Source organism: Anopheles stephensi, chromosome X, assembly GCF_013141755.1.
Source record: "Anopheles stephensi strain Indian chromosome X, UCI_ANSTEP_V1.0, whole genome shotgun sequence".
Lineage (NCBI taxonomy): Eukaryota > Metazoa > Arthropoda > Insecta > Diptera > Culicidae > Anopheles > Anopheles stephensi.
The window spans coordinates 21239700-21265829 of record NC_050201.1 but is presented as its reverse complement, the minus strand read 5'-3'; the positions used below and the strand labels follow the sequence as shown (position 1 = coordinate 21265829).

The following is a 26130-nucleotide window of genomic DNA, read 5'->3' as shown; positions in this document are numbered from 1 at the left end:
TATGCAATCCGCAGTACACGTTGCGAGAGCTTCACAGTGAGCTTTCAGTGTGCTTTCAGTGTGGTCAAAATTGGTTGAAGAAAGTCGAATAAAATATTGTTATTATTTGATTAAAATCCCCTCTCCGCTAACCCTACCCTTCATTTTGGGTTACAGGAGCTTCGTACTAGTTTTCAGTCGCACTAGGGGTGAACAATCGGGCCTAAAACATGCATGGCGTTCTCGGACGGTAACGGAACAGTAATTCGATGAATACTTGTTACCTTGCATTGATATTCAGCAAAGGAGGAAACATAAGAATATCATAATCTCAAACCACTTGTTAAAATGTATTGTATCAAGTTCTACTCGCTGTCTATTAACAGTATTAAGGAACAATGCACAATGTTTACATCAAATGGGTTTTGACCATACAGAAATTCCACTGTACAACAAAAATGACAGGCCACAGTGCTGCACACAAAAGATTCTAGGGGGGGCCTTCTCGAGTCTTTTACCAAAATCCCCTCTCCGCTAACCCTACCATTCATTTTGGGTTACAGGGGCTTTGTACTAGATTTCAGTCGCACTAAGGGTGAACAATCGGGCCTAAGACATGCACGGCGTTCTCGGACGGTAACGGAACAGTAATTCGATGAATACTTGTTATCTTGCATTGATATTCAGCAAAGGAGGAAACATAAGAATATCATAATCTCAAACCACTTGTTACAATGTGTTGTATCAAGTTCTACTCGCTGTCTATTAACAGTATTAAGGAACAATGCACAATGTTTACATCAAAGGGGTTTGACCATACAGAAATCCTGTACAACAAAAATGACAGGCCACAGTGCTGCACACAAAAGATTCTAGGGGGGGCCTTCTAGAGTCTTTTACCATGAGCTTTAACCATTCATAAATCCCACTGTACATAAAAAATGACAGGCCACAGTGCTGCACACAAAAGATTCTATAGGGGGCTTTCTCGAGTCTTTTATCCTCAAGTCTATTTCCTTAACGGTTCGAAATTTATTACCGCTCATTCCTCTTACTCCTCGCTTCGGTCCCTTTTTCCCTTATTTATATATTTTTTGCGCTAGTAGCGGTGCCTATCGGAAACGCGCGGTACTATGGAGACGGTTGGGTCAAATTAATTTGACATTCTCCCCCCCCAGCGCAAGATCACATTGTATGAATGTGGCTTTGTTTACATCCGGCAGTTTTCGCGTGTTCTGATCGTCATTTCCCGGTTCTGCTATTTTAGTGCTTTCGTTGGTTTTCCCTATCAATATTTTCCTCCTTAACCATTGGTGTAAGTGTAACATCTCAGTTAAGTGGTTAGTCGCACTAATAAGCCCACCCCGTTTGTGTCGTCGCCTGTCTAGCCTACTGCTAATGGTTTAATGCGCTTAAACCACTTTTCTCGCCGCGTTAAGGTGAGTATATATTCCGCAACCCACGATTCCCGGATCTTTTCTGTTACGCCTGCGAAAAAAGCACATGATTTTCAAGATTACCTCTCTATCGTCGAACTCTTCCATCGGATGATTTTGGTTTGGAATTTCAAAACAATGGTTCGCCGTTAGCCACGCCACTCCTAGAAACTCCCCAGTCGAGGCGCCCGTGCAGAAAATCGAACGCTTGTCCGTTCGGGTCCCCTGTTGCAACGTATCCATCCGATTACGGATTTCGAAGCCACCTTCCGCTTCGATGATTCAAACCTCTCCCGGTAATTCTCGTTCATCGTTTTTTGAGGGTATCTTTCCTGGCGTTTTGGCCTCACCTAGCGAATTGGTTGTGATATATCTTTTTTTTTTTGTAGATTGTCTGGTTCTTGTGAGAATATGAGGGAATTGCCGTAAGCGTTTGCGTCTTGCCGCAAGGATCCACGGGGTTTTGGTCCGAAGGCGATCCAACCTAAGCGGGTTTTGATGGTGGCTAGCTCCTGTTTCCTTCTCCGACGTATGCAAATGGACGTATTAGCTGACAATTATCGATGCCGATGAGAATTCGCGGTGTCACGTCGCAACTTTAAGATCGCAACTTTAGACCTTCCAGATGCTTATACTTTCTAGACGTAGCATCTACTGAGAACGATTGTGAAGGTAACGAGAGGTGTTGCAGAGTGTGTACCTTTGTGAGCGTAAATTTTCTCATCGTGTTGTCGACGCTGGCTATTTGTTGTGCTACCTTTACTGAACGACTTTCATCCTTTTCAGTCTCACCGGTCCCTCTGATGCACAACGGATGCGGTGTCGCTTTAAGATCCAGTTCCCCAATCAAACTCTCTTCAATAGACGTTCCCGTTGAACCACTATAAAAAACGCGCACGTCTTCACGGCCTTATTGTCGCCAAATACAACCACAGGTACGTATTTGAGTAAGACTCCTCCGCTAGTGGACGAATGGGTGTATACAATTACCTTCTTTGCTGGTGTACACGCGTCGTCAGTGGGTATTGGCGCAGTCGAGGCCGGAGTACTGGCTCGGTTTCATCCCGTATCGTGTAACAGTTGATGGTGTATAGATCTGCAACCGTCTACACCCCACTGTTTTCGCGATCTACTTCTGCCTCCGTCTTAACGCAGGCAGTATGTTTGACTCTGCTTCCACGTCGGAAGCGTTCGATGTGTGGGCTGAGAGTCAGGATTGGTTTTGAACCCATCAGACATTGCTGAGGCAAATCTGCTGGGTTTGTCGTCGTCCTTGTGTGCCCACGTTGACTCTCGGCACGATCGAAGGCATCGCTATAAACTCGCTACGCGTTCAACTGCAAAACACTCACTTGAAGCCTCTCCGACTTTAGTTTTACTATCTGTATCTGGAGATCGTTTTCTCGGCGCAGGATATCGGAATCCATCACTTCTACTTCTTCCCAGCTCATCTGAAACGGATGAAGCGACGTTTGTCGGCCATCGAGCCATGGCTGTGGATTTCGCTGCGATGGCGTAGTGACACTCGTCGATGGCGTCTGTTGGCGTCTCTCAAAGTGTGATGTTATCGGTAGATTTGGTATGGTGGATGTGAAGTTGAGTGGTGCGGCATTCGTCAGCGTAATCGGTGTCGCGAGTGTGGAAGAGTGTGCCGTTCTTACGTCGTCTTCGCTTGTCTCGCTAACCGTGTTTGCTGGTGCCCGGGGTTGACCCCACATGACCCCGGGTCGGTGGTGTGTGCCGCGAGCGGCGCTTGGCGTGGATTTCTACCCACACTGCAGGGATCTGCAGTACGCAGATCTACCTTTTCAATTGGTCCTGGAAGTTGTCCGGGTCGCGTATCTTCCAAGGTGATGTGTTCGCTTCCCGCTTCGACGCTAGGCTGTAGCGATTCAGAACCGCTCACAAACGACACTTAGCGTCTTGCGGTACGAGAATTCTCTCCTAGTGACCGCGAATTATGGACCACTGCCTTGCAATCCGCGCGCGTAAACGACTTCGAGTGACAGATGTGATTCGGAATCACAAACGGACTGTCCGGAGTTTGTTCCGCCTGATACTTTGGTTACGGTTACGACACTTAGCTGCGGTGTTGCCCTAGTGTTCTTACGCGACGTACGTGTGTGCGTGGAATTGCGTATTCGCTACCGTTACATTTAAAAATGTGCTTACCATCGTTCAATTCCACTAGAAGAGAGGTTCAACATTTGGACCATCTAAAATTTCTCCGTCGTCAAAAGCAGTTTGGAAGCACCCGTAAGGACCTTTAAAATGTCTGCTCTTGTTGGTTTTCGTGGTATTTCCGAAAAATTCGTCTTGAAGGTTTTGTCACTTCCCGACATTTTCCTCAAGACAAGCACTGCCCACAAAAACTAACTGTTAGTAATTTGGAAAGCACTGTACTGTGTACTGTACTATAGGAGCACCTGTGGTTTAGAATAAAATAAGAACTAAAAGAGATAGTTAACCAAGAATGCCCGGATTTGACAAAAACTGTGAGGAAATGCCTAGTTAATTTTGTTAATTTTGTTAAATTGTTTTTTTTTTTCGTGAATTTGAATGATGAATTCACCTTCACCACATGCGGTAGTGACAATACGGCATCGGTTCGTTATCATTAATTAATAAATTAAAATAAAAGATATAGTTTAAATTGATGTTATAGCAAGTTGCAGAGAATAGAAAAACACATATTTTGAAGAAACAAAAATTTACACAATTTATATAATTTTTTTTTTATTCATAAAGAACGGTCTGGCCGTATTGCTATACAAGTTATTTTGGCATATGAAAAATTCCTCCATATTACATAACTATACGAGCACCTACGGAAAATATGTTTCTCTGCTATTGCAATCGCTTTAAAAATCGTACAAAAATATAATCAGATTAGGATATTTTTTATAAATGTAAAAATATTTTAGAATAACTTTGTTTTAATTTTTTGGTCCCCTATTATGCAGATTTTGCGGCAGAGATACTACTTTTTAATATTTGAGTTTTTATTATGTTACGTATCGTAATTATTCAAGTTACGAAAATCCCGCTCGAGTACAGTTTTTGGAAAAGGGGTGATTTTATTAGTTACGACTTTATTGGTCGGATGCGTGGGAAGAACTGATTTGTGACGATCGCTGTAGTCGTTGATTTCGCCAAACTCGTCGATCGTTGATTCTGCTGATTGCGCGGTTCCTATCGATGCTCGTTCTCGGTTCGGGTCGGGGTGGTGTTGTCGTGAAGTGCCCTTGCTGGTTTCGGGTAACTGTCACGTGCCGTAACTTACATTCCAATTTGTTATAACTTAAAGCAGTTTTAAAGGTTTGTTTTCAAATAATGCATTTGTATTGAAGTAGCAATTCCTGCAAGCAGTGCAAGAAATAGATACGCAAAGCGAAATATGGAAAAATATCGGTTAATGTTAGGTTTATGCGAGTACAGAAACTCGTAAATCTACAGTAAAAATAAGGTAGTCTGTTGTTGGGAAAGGTAAAATATTACAAAATATTGGAAAAATATAGCAAAACTCATAGCACTGTCATATTCGGCTAAGAGCTCTTCTTGATAAACTGCTACAGAAGCGTAAAGTACTTTGTTGAACATATTACCCCTTGCATCGCTATCAGAAGGACTGAGTGTAATCGGTGAAAAGCAATATTCTAAATGTGGTAAAACTTTGCTGGGTTAATAGTGTTAATTTGGTATTTGGTATTTGGTATATTTGAATTCAACGGGCCGTGAGTGGCCCCCTTGAAGCATGCTAGATAATAATTACAATTAACACGTATAAGGCCGCACAGTACGAATACATATATTCGACCACGGAGCGTATCAGCGAACAATAAAGCTGCTTCATCGTGATGGGGTCTTTGACGTCACGCGTGATGTGTTTCAGCAGTCCAGTTAGTTGGTTACCCTTAGCAACAACATGCTCAAGCTGGTCGTGAAAGCTCAACTTCTCGTCAAGGAGCTCCTAGGTCACGTACACAGCTTTTGCGCTCAAGAGATGAGCCATCTAAAGCATAGTTGAATGCTAAGGGATAACGTTTCCTCGTGAAAGAGACGACGACGCATTTCTCAACACTGAGTTTAAGACCGTTTGTAGAGCACCACTGCTGGAACGCTTGTAGGGCATTCTGAAGACGCACCTGGTCAGCTTGGCATCGAATCGGGAGGCATAGCTTCAGGTAGTCGGCATACAGGAGGTAACTACCAGTGGGAAGCACACGCGTAATGTCATTAAGGAAGATAACGAACAACAGTGGTCCGAGATTACTCCCTTGTGGCACGCCCGAGAAGGCTTTAATAGAGCGCGAGACGCCTGAACCCATCTTCACGCGATACGTCCGGTCGATGAGGTAGGACTTCATTCACGCCAGAAACAATCCAGGAAGCCCAAGGATCTGAAGCTTAGCGAGTAGCAGAGAGTGTGGTACACTGTCAAACGCCGCCTTGATGTCAGTATACACCGCGTCAACTTGGAGCCCAGCATCGATGTTTTTATAACAAAAACTGACAAACTCGGTGAGGTTGGTAACCGTCGAGCGCTTAGGAGTGAACCCGTGTTGAGCCGAGCTGATGTAGTTCGATGCGGCTGCTAGTAGGGGCTCATATATAAGCAGCTCGAAAACCTTTGCACATGCGCAGAGTGAAGTAATACCACGGTAGTTGGCAGCATCCGATTTGTCCCCCTTTTTGTACACAGGGACTAGCCATGAAGTTTTCCAGCGAGTGGGATAAATGCCTTGTTTCACGGAATCCCGGAATATCTTAGTCAAGACCGGGGCAACATTTGCAGCGCAGCGCTTTAGAATAGTATGTGGGATTTAAAACTGATGAATCGTCAATAATTGGCATATTGGGAACCATGGCATCCAGCGGTATCGTTGTGAGTGCGCTTGTAGTCTGGTCCATATCGGTGGTGTCGGGATGGAAGGTGTCAGCAAAGCGCGAGGCAAAAACATCACAAACGGCGGATGGGGTGTTGGCACAACGCCCGTTGTAACGGACAGAGCAGGGAAAGCCGGAGGATTTCCGCTTGGCATTAACAAAGCTCCAAAGTATACGAGGGTTCTTACGGGACCGAACACCAAGGCGTCGTACGTATGAGAGGTAACAATTTTTGTTGTAGCGAAGATATAGGGTGTGCGCAACGTTATAGTTGTACCGCGACACGGCACATGGAAAGCCGGAGGATTTCCGCTTGGCATTAACAAAGCTCCAAAGTATACGAGGGTTCTTACGGGACCGAACACCAAGGCGTTGTACGTATGAGAGGTAACAATTTTTGTTGTAGCGAAGATATAGGGTGTGCGCAACGTTATAGTTGTACCGCGACACGGCACATCTACGTGTCTTGTATTCGCGGAAAGCGGCGGTCTTGGCTCTTTTTAGTCGACGCAGCGTTCGGTCTCCCCAGGGAGGACCACGTTTGGGTTGCTTCAAAGGCGTGCACCCTTTCAAGGCATTAGACATAAATTGACTAAAGTCATCGACAGCACAGTCAAGAGATGAATAACTGGAGCACAAGAAATCATTAGCAAACAAGTCGATCATCGCGACAAGCCTGTTCAGGTCAGTCCTCGCGTAGTCTAGGCTAGGTGTTGACGCAGGAGCTGCTGAGCTTATGTGAGGTACCGTTATGACTGCCTCAAGCGGTGGATGAAAGCGGTCTACGACGCGCATAGGTGTGGAGGAGACAGCAAGCGGTGAGCAGGATGAGGCAACAGCACTGTTCGCGCAAACAAGGTCTAGGAGGCGTCTGCTAGAGTTCCGACAACAATTAAGCTGAAACAGACCACATTGGTGCATCCCGTCGGAGAAATGAGCGCAGCGAACAGCACGCGTATGTGGCTCATAGTAAAGGAACGGTAGATCCGGATCAGGTTGAGCGGATGACCAGGATACCCCAGGCTGATTAAAGTCCCCGAACAGTAGTATACCATCCTCGGGATGTAGAGACGTACACAATGAGGAGATGCAGTCCACGATTTCGCAGAGCGTAGTTGCATTCGCTGCTCGACTAGGTGGAATGTAGGCCGATACAATAAACAGTCGCAAACTTCCAAGCTGAATGACAACGCACACTATCTCAAGCGAAGGATACTGCAGTGGGAATTCCCATGACGTCAAAAAGTCACGACAAGCGATCAGTACTCCACCACCACAAGAGTACGTACTGTTCGACGCGTTGCGGTCGCTCCGGTAAACACGAAAGCTGTCATCAAACAGCAGCGACGAGAGCAAGCAAGGTATTAACCAGGTCTCCGTGAGCACCACTACATCGAAATCAGATCCCGATACTGATAGACGAAAATCGCTGGCCTTGGAGCGCAGACCTCGCACATTTTGATAGTAGATCGGTACAGCGGTGATGGCATAGTGCTTAGTGGTATGCGAGATAGCGCGAACAGTTCGCCGCATGCACGGAACATGAGATTGTCTAGTTACGAAAAAACTGGTTCAATGAGGTTTGACGCAAATTTGTTGTTGTGGTACGGCTACGCATCGAGACGTCAACCAGAGTTTGGTTCGGAGCATCGAAGGATTCAGTATGCGTGTGTCGGGAGTGTGAACAGGTGTCCGTGGTGTGCAAGGTGCAGATGGTCGATCGCTGTTAGTTGGTGTGCGTGTACTGGGTCGAGTGTCGGTAACAGCTGGTGTGCGAGTAGGCAGGCGGTTTTCGTAGATGATCGGGGACGATGTGTTGCGAGGATGTTGTTGATGAGAGGGAAAGAATTCCCGGACACCAACCCCAACTGGCCATGTGGAAGCATTGAGGGCTTTTTCTCGAAGGGATGCAGGGATTCTCACTTTAAACGACAGCCAGTTCACACTGTCAACACTGGTTCCTTTCTTCTGCAAGCAGAATGCTACAGCATCATCGGTGCTTAATCGGCGCTTTACCGAGGCAACAACCTGATCCGCGGAAACATCCGTACATAAGTGGGATAGGCGAATCCACATTTTAGTCGTTCGCGGTTCAGTAGCCACGGCTCGAAGTGGAGATGTAGATGGATCGGTGCCTATGCGTTCTTCCTTCCGCAGTGACGGTGGCGGGATGTGGTTAGTTGTGTTAGAGATGGATGATGAGGCAGCGCAAGCAGCGTAAGTCTGTTTGTTTACAGCAATGTTTACTTCTGGCGAGGAGGGCTCCTCGGCGACGCGCCTCCGCTTTGAACCAGGGGCGGGGTTTGACACCGTGTGCAGAATACGGGGCGTGGGAGCAGGCTGTAGGAGCGTAAATCCACTACGGATTTCGGCAATTATCGGGTTGATGAGCTTTTCTATCGCGGTCATTGCCGAAGCAAGAGCGGTCTGGGAGCCAACCTGTATCCCCATCTCTTTCACCAAACGTGATCGAGGATGTTTCAGTATGTTGGTGCACCCATAGCAGCTCCAATGCAGATTTATATTGGTAGAGACCGCTTCGATAAGTACGGGATCAAGCTTACAACAAGCACGATGAAAGGTTGCCTCGCAGTAAGCACATGAGATAATGCAATTCGGAGCATCAATAGTTTCGATAGTTTCAGCACAGGAGTGACAGATGGCAGCCATCGCAATGAATTTGCAGTTTATAAACGATCACAGGCGACCAAGTGATTACGGTGGAACACAGTTACTGTGAAACGGAACACGACGAGTATATAGAAAAAACCAAGGGAATCACTTCACGAACGTATAGAACGTTACAGAAGAGGTACAGAAGAATCTCGATTCGTTAAATATAACACAGTTAATACGAAGCAAAACACGGAGTGCGGTAGGAATGCAACCGGACAGTCTGTAAGCGACGATTATTTAAAATAAACACGACGATAATAAAAATAAACATTAGATGGGTATGTCAGACTGGCAGTATTTTTAAAATTAGTATCATACACCAGCTTGTGCGATTTGTTTGAAGGCGATTGCACAAACGCTTCTATAGCCGTTTTTCACGACGAGTGCCTAGCCGACTTGGGCATTTGGATTAATTTTGCTATATTTTTCCAATAAACTTCCCGCTACATTTCACCTTTATGAAAAGTAAATTGCCTTATTTTTATATAAGGTTTCCGAGTTTCTGCAGCCATGAAAAGCAATGTTAATTCGATATTTGCCAACCTTTATTTATATTTTTATTATTTATTTGCCTTTAAATAATTGCCTATAGGTTCTTACAACCACATCATAAAAAAGGTTATTAAAAATGCCGTAAGTCATAAAAACTGGAATGAATACATGCGATATCAAAAAGACTAAAAATATTTGAAACTTAACGGTTATTAAACTAAATGAATTTGAAAATATATTAACAGTAATGCAATACTTATGCTGTATTTTTGCACGACTTTTAAGGCCATTACAATAGCAGAGAAAAATATTTTCCGTAACTGTTCGTATAATAATGCTATGTGGACCAATTTTGCATGTGACAAATCAACTTGTATAAAAGTGTGTGAGATTATAACTCTTCTTCAAAATTTGTTTAATGTTATTGTCTACAAGTTACTAGAACATCAACTTAATCTCTTCTACTTCGGTGGCACTATATCCTCGACAGGTCTCGGGTGTTCCATTTCTTATGTTAATTCGAGTCGATCAAGCGAAGGAGTGATCGATTCGGGAAATATCCGCGCAGATTCCTAGCCTTGTCAGAGATGCTTGATTCAGGCGGCTAACCGTTTTTCCTGGATAACCAGGAGAAGTTTTTAGCGGCGGACTCGCACTTAACTAACTCGGCGTGGACAATGAAAATGCCGTGGCGCGACCAGATGATTAACCTTTTTTCCTGGATAACCAGGAGAAGTATCTAACCGTGGATCTTGCTTGGCTTATTTTCGCCTAATTCTAACGACGGAGTGGGGAGACACCAAAGTGCGGGACCAACATCCGTAGGGAAGGCAAAGGTGAAACTTTCCCGATTCTGTAAGAGAACCCTAGAAATGAAACACAAGCTTCTTGCTTGAGGTCGAATTACAAGTCGATTTTATTTTCAAAAAATCCTGTCTTATATACTAAAATTCTGTGGGAAAAAGAACATGAAATGCATTACATCGATCTTCTTCATCCTAACGCGGTATGCCGATACGTTTGATGCTATGCATCGTCCCATGCATATTCGATAGGCTAAATCTGTACCTCAAGTGCGTATGTTTATTTTCCTATCTTTTGCCTGTGCGTCGTTTACCCTATTCGTTTAATGTTTTTTTCTTCACTGTACTACGGATAATACGTGGTTGGCCCCTTTTTCGTGAAACTGATTGCGCAACGATAATGTATGCGCTGGGCTCTAGCTTTAACCTTTTTCGGCCCATGTTCTTTACTCTCGTATTTACCACAAGGCCTTTATTTATGATTTCCATATGTCTGGATATTGTCCCTTTTCCGATTTTAATAACGCACCATACTTTCGTTTTCTCATGGTAAGAGGTCGCCATCTGTGAGTTTAGGTTTTTTTTCTGTAAGGTAATATCCGTCTGCATGGTTTTATTCCAAAGTGAAAGATATTTAATTATTTAAAGTTGTTTATATAACCTTCGCATGCCGTTACATCTGGCTTTCTGTGACTTGATTTTAACCGTAGCAAGGTAGTCAGCCCTGCGTACGGGGAGGCGGTCCGGATGGGATTTGAAGCCCGGTCCTGCCGGGTGAAGACCAACGCCGCTGTCGGCTCGGCCATCAGATCACCCCATATTCTAATCTCTAATAGTTCTTTTCCATTCTTGAAAAAAGGTGTTTGCATAGTTTTGTAAAGGACTTTATCTCAGACTGCTTTTGCGTGTATTCACATTTAAAATCCATTAAATATCGTTGCGTCTGCTAAATTGGTGTTTTGTTGAGCCGGAATGTGGCGTGATGTGTTCGATTGCATCTGGACACTTGTATTAAATAGAGAGTGGGCTATTATTGCTTTTCATAATTGTATTTGTAAGAGGAATGTGGATCTGATGTGGAACGGCTATTCATCTGCTTCAGCATGAAGGGTGTTAAGAGGGGTGGTTTTTGAGCACCTTGTAATTTTCCGTAGCGGTTGGTTTAGCGTCGTTGTTAGTTCGATAAGGAACCATTGTTGAACTGACCACATTCCTTCAATGGTCGATTGGGAAACCACCGCGCAGATTCCTTTTACTTTGTTAGAATCGCTAGAGTCGGGTGGCTAACCTTTTTTCCGGGATAACCAGGAGATGTTTTTTACGTCGGACTCGCGCATCAACTAACTCAGTGTTGGACAACGGGAAGGACCAGTTTTAGCGGTCAAGCGGGTTATTCTTTTCTCCTGGATAACCAGGAGAAGTATTTAACCGTGGAGCCAGGCTGGCTAGTTTCGCCTAAGAAACCCTACTAATGAAACGCACAAGCTTCTCCGTTCAGGTGTGAATTACAAGTCGGTTTTATTCTCAAAAATTCTGTCTTATATACTTAAAACAATCCCTAAAGTTCGGTTGTTAGAATGAAAAGGAAAGCTTCAAAACAGATAGAACCGCTTTCGGACAGTAACATAAACCTACTGTGTCGGGCGTATCCCGAACATTGAAGCGACGTTCGCTTATCTGTTTATGTTACCGGACCGTAAGATCACGTTAGCGATCCTTTTTTTATGGCCCTGGGAAATGTATCGCGCATCGTCCTATGCATATTCGATAGGCTAAATCTGTAGCTCAAGTGCGTTTGTTTATTTTCCTGTCTTTCGGGTGGTCCTTCATTTACTGCACTCCGGATAGTACAATAGCGCTTTGTTTTATCTTGCGTTGATCCCTTTTTTAGAGCATGTTCATCAATAATGAAACGCATTCTAATGTTTACGCCTTCATCCCAGGCTATGACGCCCAACAAAGAATTGCTTTTTGCATTAGTGTGTCGATCGTGTGATGCACTTGATCCGAACCAATCGTTTTATGACCATACGCATGAGACGTTGTTTCTTTGCGCGCCTTGTCTTTTCCTGGTTTCTACCTATTTGTTTACGACCTATTTTCGTCATTCTTACATTCATGACGAATACAGCTGTGCATACCCTTAGAAATTATCATAGTTTCATCTTTTTCTCGGTGTATAGTAAGGTTTTTTTTTCTAAGATAATATTTGCCTGTGAGAATTTATCCTAAACGAAAGATATTTAGTTGATTTAGGAATGTTTCTGTAAATCTTGCATGTCCATTTATTATAGTTCTCTTTTATTTTGCCGCGTTCGCAACAACGTTCGTAAAAGAATATTGCGAATGCAACCTGGCGAATAATAATAGTGAAAAACACGGGGTTTTAGTAGCCTTACGACAACATTGACGAACGAGTCCTTTATTTGCAAGTATTAGGAAAAGAGAGCTAGAGCGCATCTTTCGTCTTTATTTATACGACCCGATCATTTACTTCTTATTGTTTATATCGATACGATGAAGCTCGAATACAGGCGTGCCCATGCAACAAGCGCTTGTGAAGTTCTTCTGACTTCCACTTTATTGTCTTTATTGACGGTGTGTGCTTGGACGGTGTGTCGCGCTCGCGTTCTGTGTCCTAACTATCCTCGCGTCTAATCGCGCTTCTTCTTTTTATCTTATGTTCTACGCCTAGTGTGGGCCTACTTCTACTGACTTGTTTCGTGCCGGGCTTCTGTGGTGATGGGCAATCGCTTCGGAGTACTGATTTATTTTATAGCAGATTTTATGCTAGATCACGACAGGACCCCCCCTTCCCCCAGAAAAATCTTTCCGAAACTAGTTTTTTTGATGTTCTTATTCCGGGATGTGATAGTTGATGGATATAATCAAATGTGATTTTTCTTAAACTTTCCGGGACGTATAACCTATTGTTACCAGTAGATGTTTCGTACACTAATTCAGTGTTATCTACTTTGATTTTTTGAAGTCGATATTTTGAGTTACTATCCTGTTTGGATAGTTTAAGTAACTGTTCAAGTTGTTTATCACAGTCTTGTTGTTTCGGGAATTCCTTTGGATCTACTTGGGTTATTGAATCTGTTTCACCGATTCTGGATAACGTATCAGCGACTACATTACTATCACCGGAAATGTACTGAATGTCGGCAGTGAACTGTGAAATAAAATCTAGGTGTCGATTTTGCCGAGGAGATTTCTCTGTTTTGGACGTTAGAGCTGTTGTTAGGGGCTTGTGGTCAGTAAAAATTGTAAATTACCTACCTTCGAGGAAATAACGAAAATGTTTAATAGCAAGTACTATTGCAAGTAGATCCCTGTCAAAGGTGGAATATTTTTGCTCTGTTGGAGTTAATGATTTTGAAAAGAAAGCTAAAGGTTCCCAACGTTTATTGTTGTATTGCTTCAACACTCCTCCCACTGCGAAACCTGATGCGTCTGTTGGAAGCGAGTAGGTAGTATTCGGTTTAGGATGCGCTAACATTGTAGCATTGCATAGATCACGCTTTATTTGCTGAAGGGCTTGATGACACTCTTCGGTCCAAAAGAATGGTTTCTTAATTTTTTTATTGATGTGTTGAGCAATTAAGTTGTAAATTGGTTTCAATTTATTAGATGCCTTCGGTAAAAAACGGTGATAGTAGTTAATCATACCTACTATACGTTGTACCTGTTTTAGATTTGTAGGTGTTGGAAAAGATTCTATTGCTTGTACTTTTTCCGCAGAAGGCGTGATTCCTTTGTCTGAGATGGAGTGACTCAAAAATTGTATGGTTGGAACTCCAAATACGCATTTTGAGAGTTTTACCTTTACGTCATGCTCAGCTAATCGTTTGAACACTTCATGCAAATGTGCTATGTGTTCTTCATGGGAGTTGCTTGCGATTAGGATGTCGTCAATATATACGAGAATGAAATCTAGATCCTGGAATATGTTATTCATGAACCTTTGGAAAGTTTGACTCGCGTTTCTTAAGCCGAAAGGCATTCTAAGAAATTCAAACAGTCCAAATGGGGTTATGATGGCGGTTTTGTAAATATCTTCCTTGGCCACGGGAATTAAATGGTACGCGCGAGTGATGTCTAATTTTGAAAATATCTTACAGCCATTTAAGTGCATAGTAAAGTCTTGAACGTTGGGCACTGGGTATCTATCGGGCACTGTTATAGCATTTAATCGGCGGTAATCGCCGCACGGCCTCCAGTAATGGTCTGGCTTTGGGACCATGTGAAGAGGAGAGGAAACGGAAGAAGAAAACACTCGACATATTCCTAACTCAAGCATGTGCTGGAATTCTGCCTGTGCTATTTCCTTTTTTTGTGGATCCAAACGCCGTGGTTTCTAAAAAGGTAAAGTACCTTTGGTTTCGATATGATGAACTACTGTGTGCTGAATTGGAATATTGTAATTTGGAGGTTCTGTAAGTGAAGGATACTGTTTAATAATGTCTCCAAAAATATTTGTTTCTACCGTGTATTGCTTGGGAGTGGGTGTATCCACTAAAGCAATTTTAGCTTTTGTCGCCAAGCTGGTCATAGGATCGATCAAGCGACGAGACTTGAGATCAACAAGCAATTCATGCTTCTTCAAAAAATCTGCTCCAATAATTGGGCGATTGACAGATGCTAATATAAAAGTATGAGTAAAAACTCTTCGAAGTCCAAGGCTTACTTGAAGTAGCTTTGTACCATACGTGTTGATGGCACTTCCGTTGGCCGCTTCCAGCACTTGTTGTTCGCGTCTTGGTACTCTCCCAACCAATGTATGGGGAATGACGGATACATCAGCCCCGGTGTCTATAAGAAAAGTTAATTTGCTCATGTCGTCGTGAATAAAGAAACGAGGAGAGGAGCTGGGGAAAACTCTAGGGCTGTCCGCCACAACCGTAGAGTCTATTAGTTTTTTGATGTAGAAGGAGGATTCGGTGATGCCAATCTTTTTTTCTTGTAAAATCGGCAAGGTGGATTACACTTGTTTGCTGATTCCCCGTATCGGTAGTGAAACCAGCATACATCACGCTTGCGCCCGTTCGAACGTGTGCGCGATCGGCCATCCCTTTGTCCTTGTGATCGGCTGCGCTGCCGTCCACGCTTATTTTCTTGAAAATTGTGTGTTAGGTTCTGAATCATTGTTTTTAACTCCTCCAGTTCTTTGCGCATTTTGTCGTTTTCGTTCGAACTATTGTATTGACGGTTGTTGTCGTTTCTATTCATTGCCGGCACTGTGGCCGCCTGAGTGACCTCCCACAACCGATCCGCAATTCGCAGAAGCTCGTTTATGTCACGTGTGTCAATTGCTATCAACGACACTTCGATTGTCTTTGGAAGTCGCGAAAGCCACAGTTTTCGAACGAGTTCGAGGGAAAGGTTTTCTGAATTTCCAGCAAGTTGAACCATGTACCGGTAAAAATCCGATGGACTTAGGTCCCCTATTTCTACTTGATAAAGTAGTTGAGCCAATCGTTGATTGTAAGTCGTTCCAGCAACTGGCTCTTCAGTGTGGTATAGGGCAAATTTTCGGAAGGCTTTGTTATCAAGTCCATTACTTTTTTGAGGATTTCTTTAGGAAGCTTGCTAACCACATATGCATACCGAGTTCGTTCTTGGGTGATTCCAGCAATTTCAAATTCCGCTTCGGCTGCGGCGAACCAAGCAACCGGTGAGTCTTCCCAGAATACTGGGAGCTTTGCGGACACCTTCTCTATGGACTGAGGGGGAATGGGTGGAGTTGGAGGAGGAATGGTACTTTCTGACTGCTCGGAACCCTTCACTGGAGTTCTGGGAAGCGTGCCGTGCCCCGGATTAGACATTTTTCGTTTCTAACCTGACTATTGTTTACAATTTATGAAAACGCAATAATAATAATAATGGAACGCGCTCACCGATACTTGCTTATACTGATGATGCAACACTTGCGCGTGTCAATAAGATGTTACGTTGCGAAAGATGATGGACGAACTGATGACGGTGAGTAAGCGATGCACTGCTGCGCAAACCGTAAGATGAAACTGCGTGAGATGATGCTTTCGTCAGGCTTGTCGCTCACGAACCCGTGAGAAATGCGCCGGATTGATGACTGCTGGGACGAAACTTTTTCTCGGCTTTTCAGCGTATAATTCGAGCACAATCGATTGTTTATCGTTTCAAATGATGATGACGGAAACGGTGCGATGAGGAAATGTCACTTCTTATCGATACGAACGTTGCAATTCTCATAGTTCGATCACGAAAGACACAAGAAGTTTCGCACAATCAATCGATTCGATGAATATTCTGCTTCCGTTGAAATTTGGGCAACACACTTTCTTTTGTTGAGCAACGCGTTGATCAACGCGGAAAATCACGAGCGTATTGTTATCGACGTCTATAATGTCGCGACGTCACACACACACATGTCTTGCTACGCACTACGCTTGCCCGGCTTAGCGCGCGGATTCGATTTCACGGAGAACAATCTCAACGCGTTCGAACAAGTCTGTTCATGCACTTATTGTCTGGGCCTTAGAAAATTGCTGTAGCGTATGCTTTTTCACGACTTGCGGAACTTTGTATGTGGTTTTATGATACGGATGACGACACTACGTTGCAAATGGAAACACCACGCAAAAAAGAAATTTGCCGAATTTTCGTGACAGCCAAACAAGAACACGTTTGCTATCTTTCGACAGTTGCACTTTTGAATTTGAGAATGGCTGGAGTCTCAAGAATTGCGCTGATTTGCAACCTAACACTTGCACAGTCGTTTTTTTGATTCACTTGTGCACTTTCGTTCCGCCGAACTCAAGACGCTTGCGTCGAGCTCCATGCGATCACGTCGGGGTCACCAATGTGAAGTTCTTCTGACTTCCACTTTATTGTCTTTATTGACGGTGTGTGCTTGGACGGTGTGTCGCGCTCGCGTTCTGTGTCCTAACTATCCTCGCGTCTAATCGCGCTTCTTCTTTTTATCTTATGTTCTACGCCTAGTGTGGGCCTACTTCAACTGATTTGTTTCGTGCCGGGCTTCTGTGGTGATGGGCAATCGCTTCGGAGTACTGATTTATTTTATAGCAGATTTTATGCTAGATCACCACACGCTCATTGGCGTTACACACGTTTGAAACAGGATTTTTGAACTATTTCTCATTTCTTGTTATAAATCGTTGCATTTGATCGGCCTTGTCTATCACAGATTTGTAGTGCTTAGTAAATGTTATTTTACTAGTCAAGAATAGTTCCAAGGTCGAGGATTTCAGTTTTTCGTTCACTTTTCCGTTTCACTTATAAACTATCGGGTTCTTTTTGCGATTAAAACTTATAAAAACAGCATTCCTCGACACATAAAGTTAACAAATTAGACGTACACCATTTAGAGAACCAAATCAAAGAGTGTTGCATATTTTCGCAATCACTACTACTATTTATCACGCTGTAGATTTGTATATCGTCTGCGTACATAAGCTTTATACATTATAGTTGATATGCGTGAGTTTTGTACCGCTGCCTTTAGTAAAGTGATGTTTATAATGCCTTTTGCCCTATGCTGATGCGCCGACACCTGGCTAATTAATCTCAGTAATGTTTTATATTTTTTGGCGAAATACAAGTGTACTATTTTACGTTCTTTTACGAATAGTTTAGTTTATATGAATTTATTTAGAAATATAAAATAAAAGTTTAAGATTATTATTACAAAGGAGTATACGGAGCGCCAGCTGGATGTTCTTCGGCCCGATAGTTACACATTTGGTATGATTAGCTCACGGTGAGTGTCTTCGAACAGAGCGACCGGATAGGCTTTGTTACCCTGCAGCAGAGCATGGATGGCGGCCGACTAGAAACGCAAATCGGCCTTGAAATTTAGGTCAAATTCTATTAGCATGGATTGAAAACACGCGGGAAGTTAGTTATTGTACCAACGAGGTGACGCTTTTATACCGAATATATTTGTAGGCGTTACATCTGTAAGGAAGGAGAAGAAAGATAGGAGAGAAGAACGTTGTATCTGTCATTTGGCTTCGTTGCACACAGGTCGCTCATGTGTCCAACGAAGACATCTTTACTCTTTGACGCTAATCGCCGCTCGATGCTGCTCCAGTTTGACTCGCGCGAGTGTTTTCGTCATTGTGTCAGCTTCCTTTCGATCGGTTGATAAATACCGAAACTCGATGGTCCCTTTCTGGCGCAACTTCTGTTAGAGATTTCAAGTATGGAACGTAAATGGATGTCATTGGAGAAATGAAGCATGAACTATAAACAACGTTTAGAGTACAGTTGAATAACATATGTAATGTAACATGGTAATTGCCCGATGAATATAGACCAATGATTATGGCTCTAGAAAACTCTGGAACGCGATTAAAACAAAACTACTACAAGAAATAACAATTTCAACGACTGATTCAGCGCTTGCTGTAGGTCACAAAACAAAAAAAGGTAACTGGAACCAACCAACACGAAACAATTGGCAACAGAATAATTGCAAAGATCATAGTAATGAAAAGTCAAACAAAGGGCCAAGATGCAAAAAATGTTAAAAGTATGGTCATACAGCTCGCGATTGCTACACTAAGAAAGCATCAAATCAATCGCTATGCACGGTTCTAACCACAATTTCCGCTCATAATAAACGAGACTGGTTTATAGATTCCGGTGCCAGTGTGCACATGACATGCAACGAAGAATTTTTGGTGAATCGAAAGTCTTATACGGGAACAGTTATCAGCCGATGGTGTTCACATGAATATTATTGCTATTGGTTCAGCTACAGTCAGTCCGACATGTATAAAGGGAGATCTTCCCTTGAAAAATGTTCATTACGTGCCTGATTTGTCCATTAATCTCCTATCTGTAAATCAAATGGTCGAGAAAGGTTGCCGCATTACATTTGAAGCCAATGGGTGCAAAATATTTGGTAAAACTGACGAATTGATTGCTAGCGGAAGGCGTGAAGGTGACTTATTCAAGCTTGATCAGCAGCATAACATTGTTCAGAGTGGGTTTAGTTGTTCTTCAAAAGTAACCACAGAAATATGGCACCAACGTCTAGGGCATCTGAATATGAATAGCGTCAAGAAATTAGCTAACGGATTGGCGGCAGGCATAAAGCTCGATAAAGATGAAGCAAATGACTGTGAGATATGTCCCATGGGTAAACACAGTCGACTACCTTTTCAAAAGGAAGGGTCACGAGCCTCAGAAATGCTCGCAGATATCTGTGGACCAATGGAAGTTGCTTCGAATGGTGGAAAACGATATTTCATGGTGTTTGTTGATGATTATTCAAGGAAACTATGGGTTTATTTTCTTCAAACGTAATCTGAAACAGAAGTATTACGAAACTTCAAGGTATTTCATGCCTTAGTAGAGCGACAATCAGGTTGCAAACTCAAAACACTTCGCAGTGATAATGGCAAGGAGTTTGTAAACAATGGTTTCCAAAACTATTTGAAAGCGAAAGGCATTTTTCATCAAAAAACAAACCCGTACACACCAGAGCAAAATGGAATGGCTGTACGTGCGAATCGTTCCATAGTGGAACGTGCTAGATGTTTGTTATATGGTGCAAACATGGAAAAAAGATTTTGGGCAGAAGCAGTAAATACATCTATATCTGTTAAATCGTTCACCTACGCACGGTCGTGAGTTGACACCTGAAGAAATATGGTCGAATAGAAAACCGGATATTTCTCATTTACGAATATTTGGGACTACAGTCATGGTTCAAGTACCTAAATTGAAAAGAAGAAAACTCGATCCAAAATCGAAGGAATGTATCTTTGTTGGTTACGATGAACATACAAAAGGATACAGAGTATATGACCCACAATCTCGTACAGTAAACATTAGCCGAGAACATTAGACATACAAGATGTCGTGTTGTCCCCGAAGGAATTTAGTACTCAAGAGGCCGAAACAAATTCATTTGATCAGCTATTCTTCGACACAGAAATAAGTGAAAACATCATTGATGATACTCCAGAACTAACATCAAATAATTTGGTGCCAATTACAAGTTAAGACGAAACGGTCGAGAACAAAACATGCCAAAGAGGTATGCGGATTATGAAATATCGCTACCAAAAGCTTCGAATAAAAACGATGCAAATATGCAAAAAGAAGAGCCACGCATCTGTGCAGCTATGTCCTTAGTGACCCTCTATGTCATCAAGATGCTTTACCGCGAGAAGACTCTCATGAATGGAAAAAGGCTATGACGGAAGAGTACGAAGCATTAATGAAAAATAAAACCTGGTGCCTAACAAGATTGCCGGAAGGAAGAAAGGCAATTAAGTGCAAATGGGTCTTTAAGACAAAATGCGATGCGGATGGCAACAAGACAAGGTATAAAGCACGCTTGGTAGTCAAAGGATATTCGCAGCGAAAGGGGGTAGATTATGATGAGACTTACGCCCCAGTAATGCGTCACAGTTCCCTGCGATATATCTTTGCACTTGCTGTGAAATACGATATGTATATCGATCATATGGATGCAACCACAGCTTTTCTCCAAGGAGAATTAAATGAAGAAATCTTCATGGAACAACCCCCGTGCTTTAACAAAGATCAACAAGAACTTGTTTGCCGATTGAACAAAGCCATTTATGGGTTAAAACAATCAAGCAGGGTGTGGAACACCAAACTGGATACAAATTTGAAACGTTTTGGCTTGACTCCTACTAGTAATGACCCATGTTTATACTATAGAATTGGAAAAGGAAAGATGTTATTCGTCGCCATCTATGTTGACGATGTAGTCGTCGTGTCCAACGATCAAGCGCTGAAAGACGGAATGAAGGCGAAGCTAAGCGAAGCATTTCTGATGAAAGATTTGGGTCCGATAAAAAGCTTCCTGGGAATCCGCATAACGCGCGGGGCTGATTCTATTTCCTTAGATCAACATGCATACATAGAATCAATGCTCGAAAAGTTCAACATGAAAGATGCAAAGCCAGTTTCAACACCATCTAATCCGAGCATTAAGTTCACGAAGGAGATGTCACCTAAAACGCCTGAGAATGCTGCAAAAATGAGTAAGGTACCATATCAAGAAGCAGTGGGTAGCTTAATGTACTTAGCTCACTGTACTCGCCCAGATATAGCTTTCACGGTGAACCAGTTAAGTCGCTATAACAATAATCCGGGTATGCAACACTGGGAAGGAGTAAAACATTTACTTCGTTATCATCGTGGAACATCTGAGATGAAGTTGCAGTACTACAAGCAAGGAAATAAGGAGCTAGTAGGATACTGTGATGCGAACTGGGCGTCTGATCTGGATGATCGGAAATCAACAAGTGGATACATCTTCATACTGCAAGGCGGTGCAGTATCCTGGTGCTGCAAGAGACAGCCAACCGAGGCACTACCCAAATGTGAGGCTGAATACATGGCTTTAGCCATAGCTGTGCAGGAAGCTGCATGGTGGAAGGGTTTAACGACTCAGCTAGGCAGAAAGCAGGCAATAGAGATACGCTGCGACAATCAAAGTGCTATTTGCATTGCTAAAAATGGTGGATATACACCGCGAACCAAGCACATCGATATTCGCCATCATTACATCAGAGAAGCCCTCGATCAAGAAGTTGTAAAGCTGAGCTACGTTCAAACCAACAATCAGACAGCAGATGGATTAACTAAATCTCTCGAACGTGTTAAGCTGGAGCGTAATAGAACATCAATGGGATTACGGCATCAGCTTAAGGAGGATGGATGCCAATTATACCAATATAATAGTCATTAGAGCTAACAATTTATTGGAGTTTATTCATCGCAAGAAAATCATCAATCATCAAGTAGACTATTCTCAAGTACGTTATTTCATCCACCGATCACACCAAAACATGTAGTGTGTGAATAAGTGTTTTATGCTCGATTTGGAGAAGTGCAGTACTGAAAGTAGAAAAAAATGTTCCTTTAGTTTAATTGTTTGGCATTGGAAGTGGTTGCACACCTATTGTTTGAGGGCCCAATAATATAGTCAAATGGTGGTTATAATTGTGTTTTTTCTCAGGGAATCTGCCGTTAGAACGCTTGGTCTGGCGGTAACAACCTTGGCGTCTACATAATACACCCAGCAACAACCCAGTGGCCTTACCATCTCCAATGCCCTTGAAATGCCTCAGTAATACTGAAACAAAACTAGAAGATTCCTCATTTAAATGCCTCGGAAATTCAATTGTCCACTGTGAAATCTCAAAAATAATCTATCGCAATGATTTTCTTTCATAATTTTGAGTAAATTGATGAAAAATACCACTGCTTTTTGGTATCATCATTGATTGTTTACACTTCGCAATGGTTCTTCTTCTTCTTTTTACTGTTTTTTTTTCATCTTACTGAAGAGAAACCCGAAACTGACAAGAAGCACACACACTCTCACAACCGGGCGTTTCATACACGGTGACTAGCCGTTTCGACCCGATTTCGACCAATACGCGACCCAAATGTGCACTGGGTAGATCGTGATTGAGTAATCGAAAGAAAACAAATGATATCCAACTGACATTTAGAAGGTTATAAATGACACTTTTCTGCTGACTCCCGATTAGAGGTCAATGTGAATAAGAAATTGACCATTGCCAGCATTGGGTTGTCAAACGATTGTCAAGTGAAAAAAGCAGAATGGTGAGAAGCGCACAGTGAATATCAAAAAAATTAATGGTCAAATACAGGGTTGTTTGCAAAAAAAAAAAAAAACCAATAGATGACTCTTAATCATAATTGGCGTTATTCGCCGCCTAATTTTCTTCTACGACACTATTCTCTACGACGGGTTGAATTGCCAATGAATCGTCCAACTGTGAAGCAGTATTAGAGAAGGAATAGAAGCAAATTTTTTTTTTTATCAAGGGGAATTATACTTATCAAACCGGGATTCGTGATCACGGCGACGTTCTCTAACTACTGCCGAACAGGTTAAACAGTTAAACCTTTTAATTGCACTAATCGTGGAGTGTTGTAGAGCGTACATATGCATCGAGGAGAAGTTATTAAGATTTGCATTCGAAAATATGAATGCAGATCGAGGAGAAGCAGGATGAAATATTGAACGAACTAAAAAAAAACAAAACTTGAGGATATCAGCAATCGAGCATTCACAAATTGGAATTGTGACAATTGGAATTGTGGATTACCTCGAAAGAGGAACCAGATACATTTGAAGAGCGACTGAACGATGAACATTATTTTAATAGTGTTGCTACATGGCTTAGCGACATCAGTATAAAAAGAGATCTCAATAACAGATTGCACGAGGCTTGAGATATTGTTTTCGATGCAAATTTGTTTGTGTTGTGTTGCTGGCAAGGTGAACACACGAACAATCCAAAAATTCCATTTTAAGCACATGTAAATGTGCTGAACCAGACGAGGACCCAGGAAGGAAGATCTTTAGATCATCTGCGTAAAACAGAACATCTTCAGTGGGGAGGATGGAAATACAGTCATTAACAAATAACAGAAATAAAACAGGACCAAGGACGCTACCTTGAGGAACACCCCAGGAACCTACGAAAGAGTCGGACAGACAAGACGAAACTCTAACTCTATACGATCTCGAAAGCAGGTAAGTCTTCAGCCAGGACAGTCATCGACCCTCGATACCAAGTCTTTCGAGTTTGGCAATTATCAGAACGAGAGGAACACTGTCAATGACAGCACTTAAGTCAGTGTATACGACGTCAGTTTGACAACAGGATGACATGTCCCAACTGACATTTTATAGCAGGCTTATAGCGGTTTTCGAGTTCTTTTAGCTAAATCTCGATGCTTAATCTTGCCTTAGAGAGCAGCAGATTTAGCTAATTATAACAGTTCGAACGCGTGGTTTCACGTAGTTTTTTCACCCATTTCCTTCGTATCCATGCTGTCATAGGCCAGAGGCGCTATGGCAGCGCAAATCAAAACAAAGCAAACAATAACACACGGATTAGTTTGTGATATGAATGAATGATTTTTTATTTATTTAACAAACCCGTTCATGTTTCTTTCTCTCCGTTGCACTCCTCGTGTTCGCCAGTGTTCCTTTAGGGGGAAAAAACAAGACTGTGAGTTGAGAAATGGTGCTCTTCGCCGTACATGAGATGCTGAACCATACCTCATCTCTCGCAGAAAACATGTTTCGGGAAGCGGCAAACACGAATCGATCGTCAACTGAACTGAATCTCCAGGCTACCGCAGCTCACCTACACGCAAATACACGATTAATCCTAACACCATCTGCATTCAAGCACCGGGTCATGCGCCTCGGCTTATCCGTGCGCGTGCGACATCCTCCCCCCATCACATTCAGAACACGACTGTCGCTCAGCGTGCTCAGGGCAGAGCCAATAAGGAAAGAGAGAAGCAGAAATTTGCAGGGGTGTCCAGACGGTTTTAAAATGCGTGCTGCATGCCAGTACCAAAACGGCGCGCGAGAAACAGTTCGAGCGCCCCTGCACACGTGTGTTCGCTCTCTCGCACTCAGGGGCTCTCAAGCGAAAGATCATGGTTCGAGCAGTGCACGGCACATTGCGGGAAGTGAGAAAATGTTTGAGCGCCTCTGCACGCGAGAGCGAACGGGTGTGTGCTGTGCTGCTCGTTCCAACGGCAAACTGGTATGGTGCTGAGCTGCTCTAACAGCGTAACGAGCATTCGCGCATGAAGCGAGCAGTTATGGCGAGGATCGGGCAATTTTTTTTTGAAATTTAGCCTTTTTTGTATAACAGATGTCAGTTGGGGTCCCAACTGACATTTTATAGCAGGCTTATAGCGGTTTTCGAGTTCTTTTACCTAAATCTCGATACTAAATCTTGCCTTAGAGAGCAGCAGATTTAGGTAATTATAACAGTTCGAACGCGTGGTTTCACGTAGTTTTTTCACCCATTTTCTTCGGATCCAAGCTGTCATAGGCCAGAGGCGCTATGGCAGCGCAAATGAAAACAAAACAAACAATAACACTCGGATTAGATTGTGATATGAATGAATGAATTTTTATTTATTTCACAAACCCGTTCATGTTTCTCACTCTCCGTTGTACTCCTCGTGTTCGCCAATGTTCCTTTAGGGGAAAAAACAAGACGGTGAGATGAGAAATGGTGCTCTTGGTCGTACATGAGATGCTGAACCATACCTCATATATCGCCGAAAACATGTTTCGGGAAGCGGCAAACACGAATCGATCGTCACAAAGTGAAGAAACTCCAGGCTACCGCAGCTCACCTACACGCAAATACACGAACAATCCTAACACCATCTGCATTCAAACACCGGGTCATGCGCCTCGGCTTATCCGTGCGCGTGCGACATCCTCCCCCCATCACATTCAGAACACGACTGTCGCTCAGCGTGCTCAGGGCAGAGCGAATAAGGAAAGAGAGAAGTAAAAATTTGCAGGGGTGTCCAGACAGTTTTATAATGCGCGCTGCATGCCAGTACCAAAACGGCGCGCGAGAAACAGTTCGAGCGCCCCTGCACACGTGTGTTCGCTCTCTCGCACTCAGGGGCTCTCAAGCGGAGGATCATGCTTCGAGCAGTGCACGGCACATTGCGGAAAGCGAGAAAATGTTTGAGCGCCACTAAACGCGAGAGCGAACGGGTGTGTGCTGTGCTGCTCGTTCCAACGGCAAACTGGTATGGTGCTGAGCTGCTCTAAGAGCGTAACGAGCGCATGAAGCGAGCAGTTATGGCGAGGATCGGGCAATTTTTTTTTGAGATTTAGCCTTTTTTGTATAACAGATGTCAGTTGGGTATCCATATACCTTGAACAAGGTCCTCAGCTTTGTACCCAATTTTGTGCTCGTGTGCAACATTCCATATTGCTATCCCTCTGTTGCGAACGCGACAAATAAAATTGATCTAAAATGACTGGCATGCAAGAG

At 43.1% G+C, this 26130-nt stretch overlaps 2 protein-coding genes across 8 annotated transcripts in view; both read left to right on the top strand.

Moving 5' to 3' along the window:
• LOC118513984 overlaps window positions 1-26130 on the top strand; it is a 493738-nt gene that overhangs the window by 147738 nt on the left and 319870 nt on the right. The gene's annotated exons all lie outside the window — the stretch shown is intronic.
• Window positions 1197-26130, top strand: part of LOC118513701 — a 64685-nt gene continuing 39751 nt past the window's right edge. Inside the window, exons 1-5 of one of the 7 annotated variants that reach the window (XM_036059839.1) lie at window positions 1197-1294; window positions 1368-1418; window positions 1569-1711; window positions 1805-2087; window positions 2202-2350. The gene's annotated coding sequence lies outside the window, so the exon portion shown is untranslated. Of the gene's footprint in view, window positions 1419-1568; window positions 2120-2201; window positions 2351-26130 lie in introns of all 7 variants that reach the window. The other 6 variants (XM_036059863.1, XM_036059829.1, XM_036059846.1 and 3 more) reach the window with 6 other exon arrangements.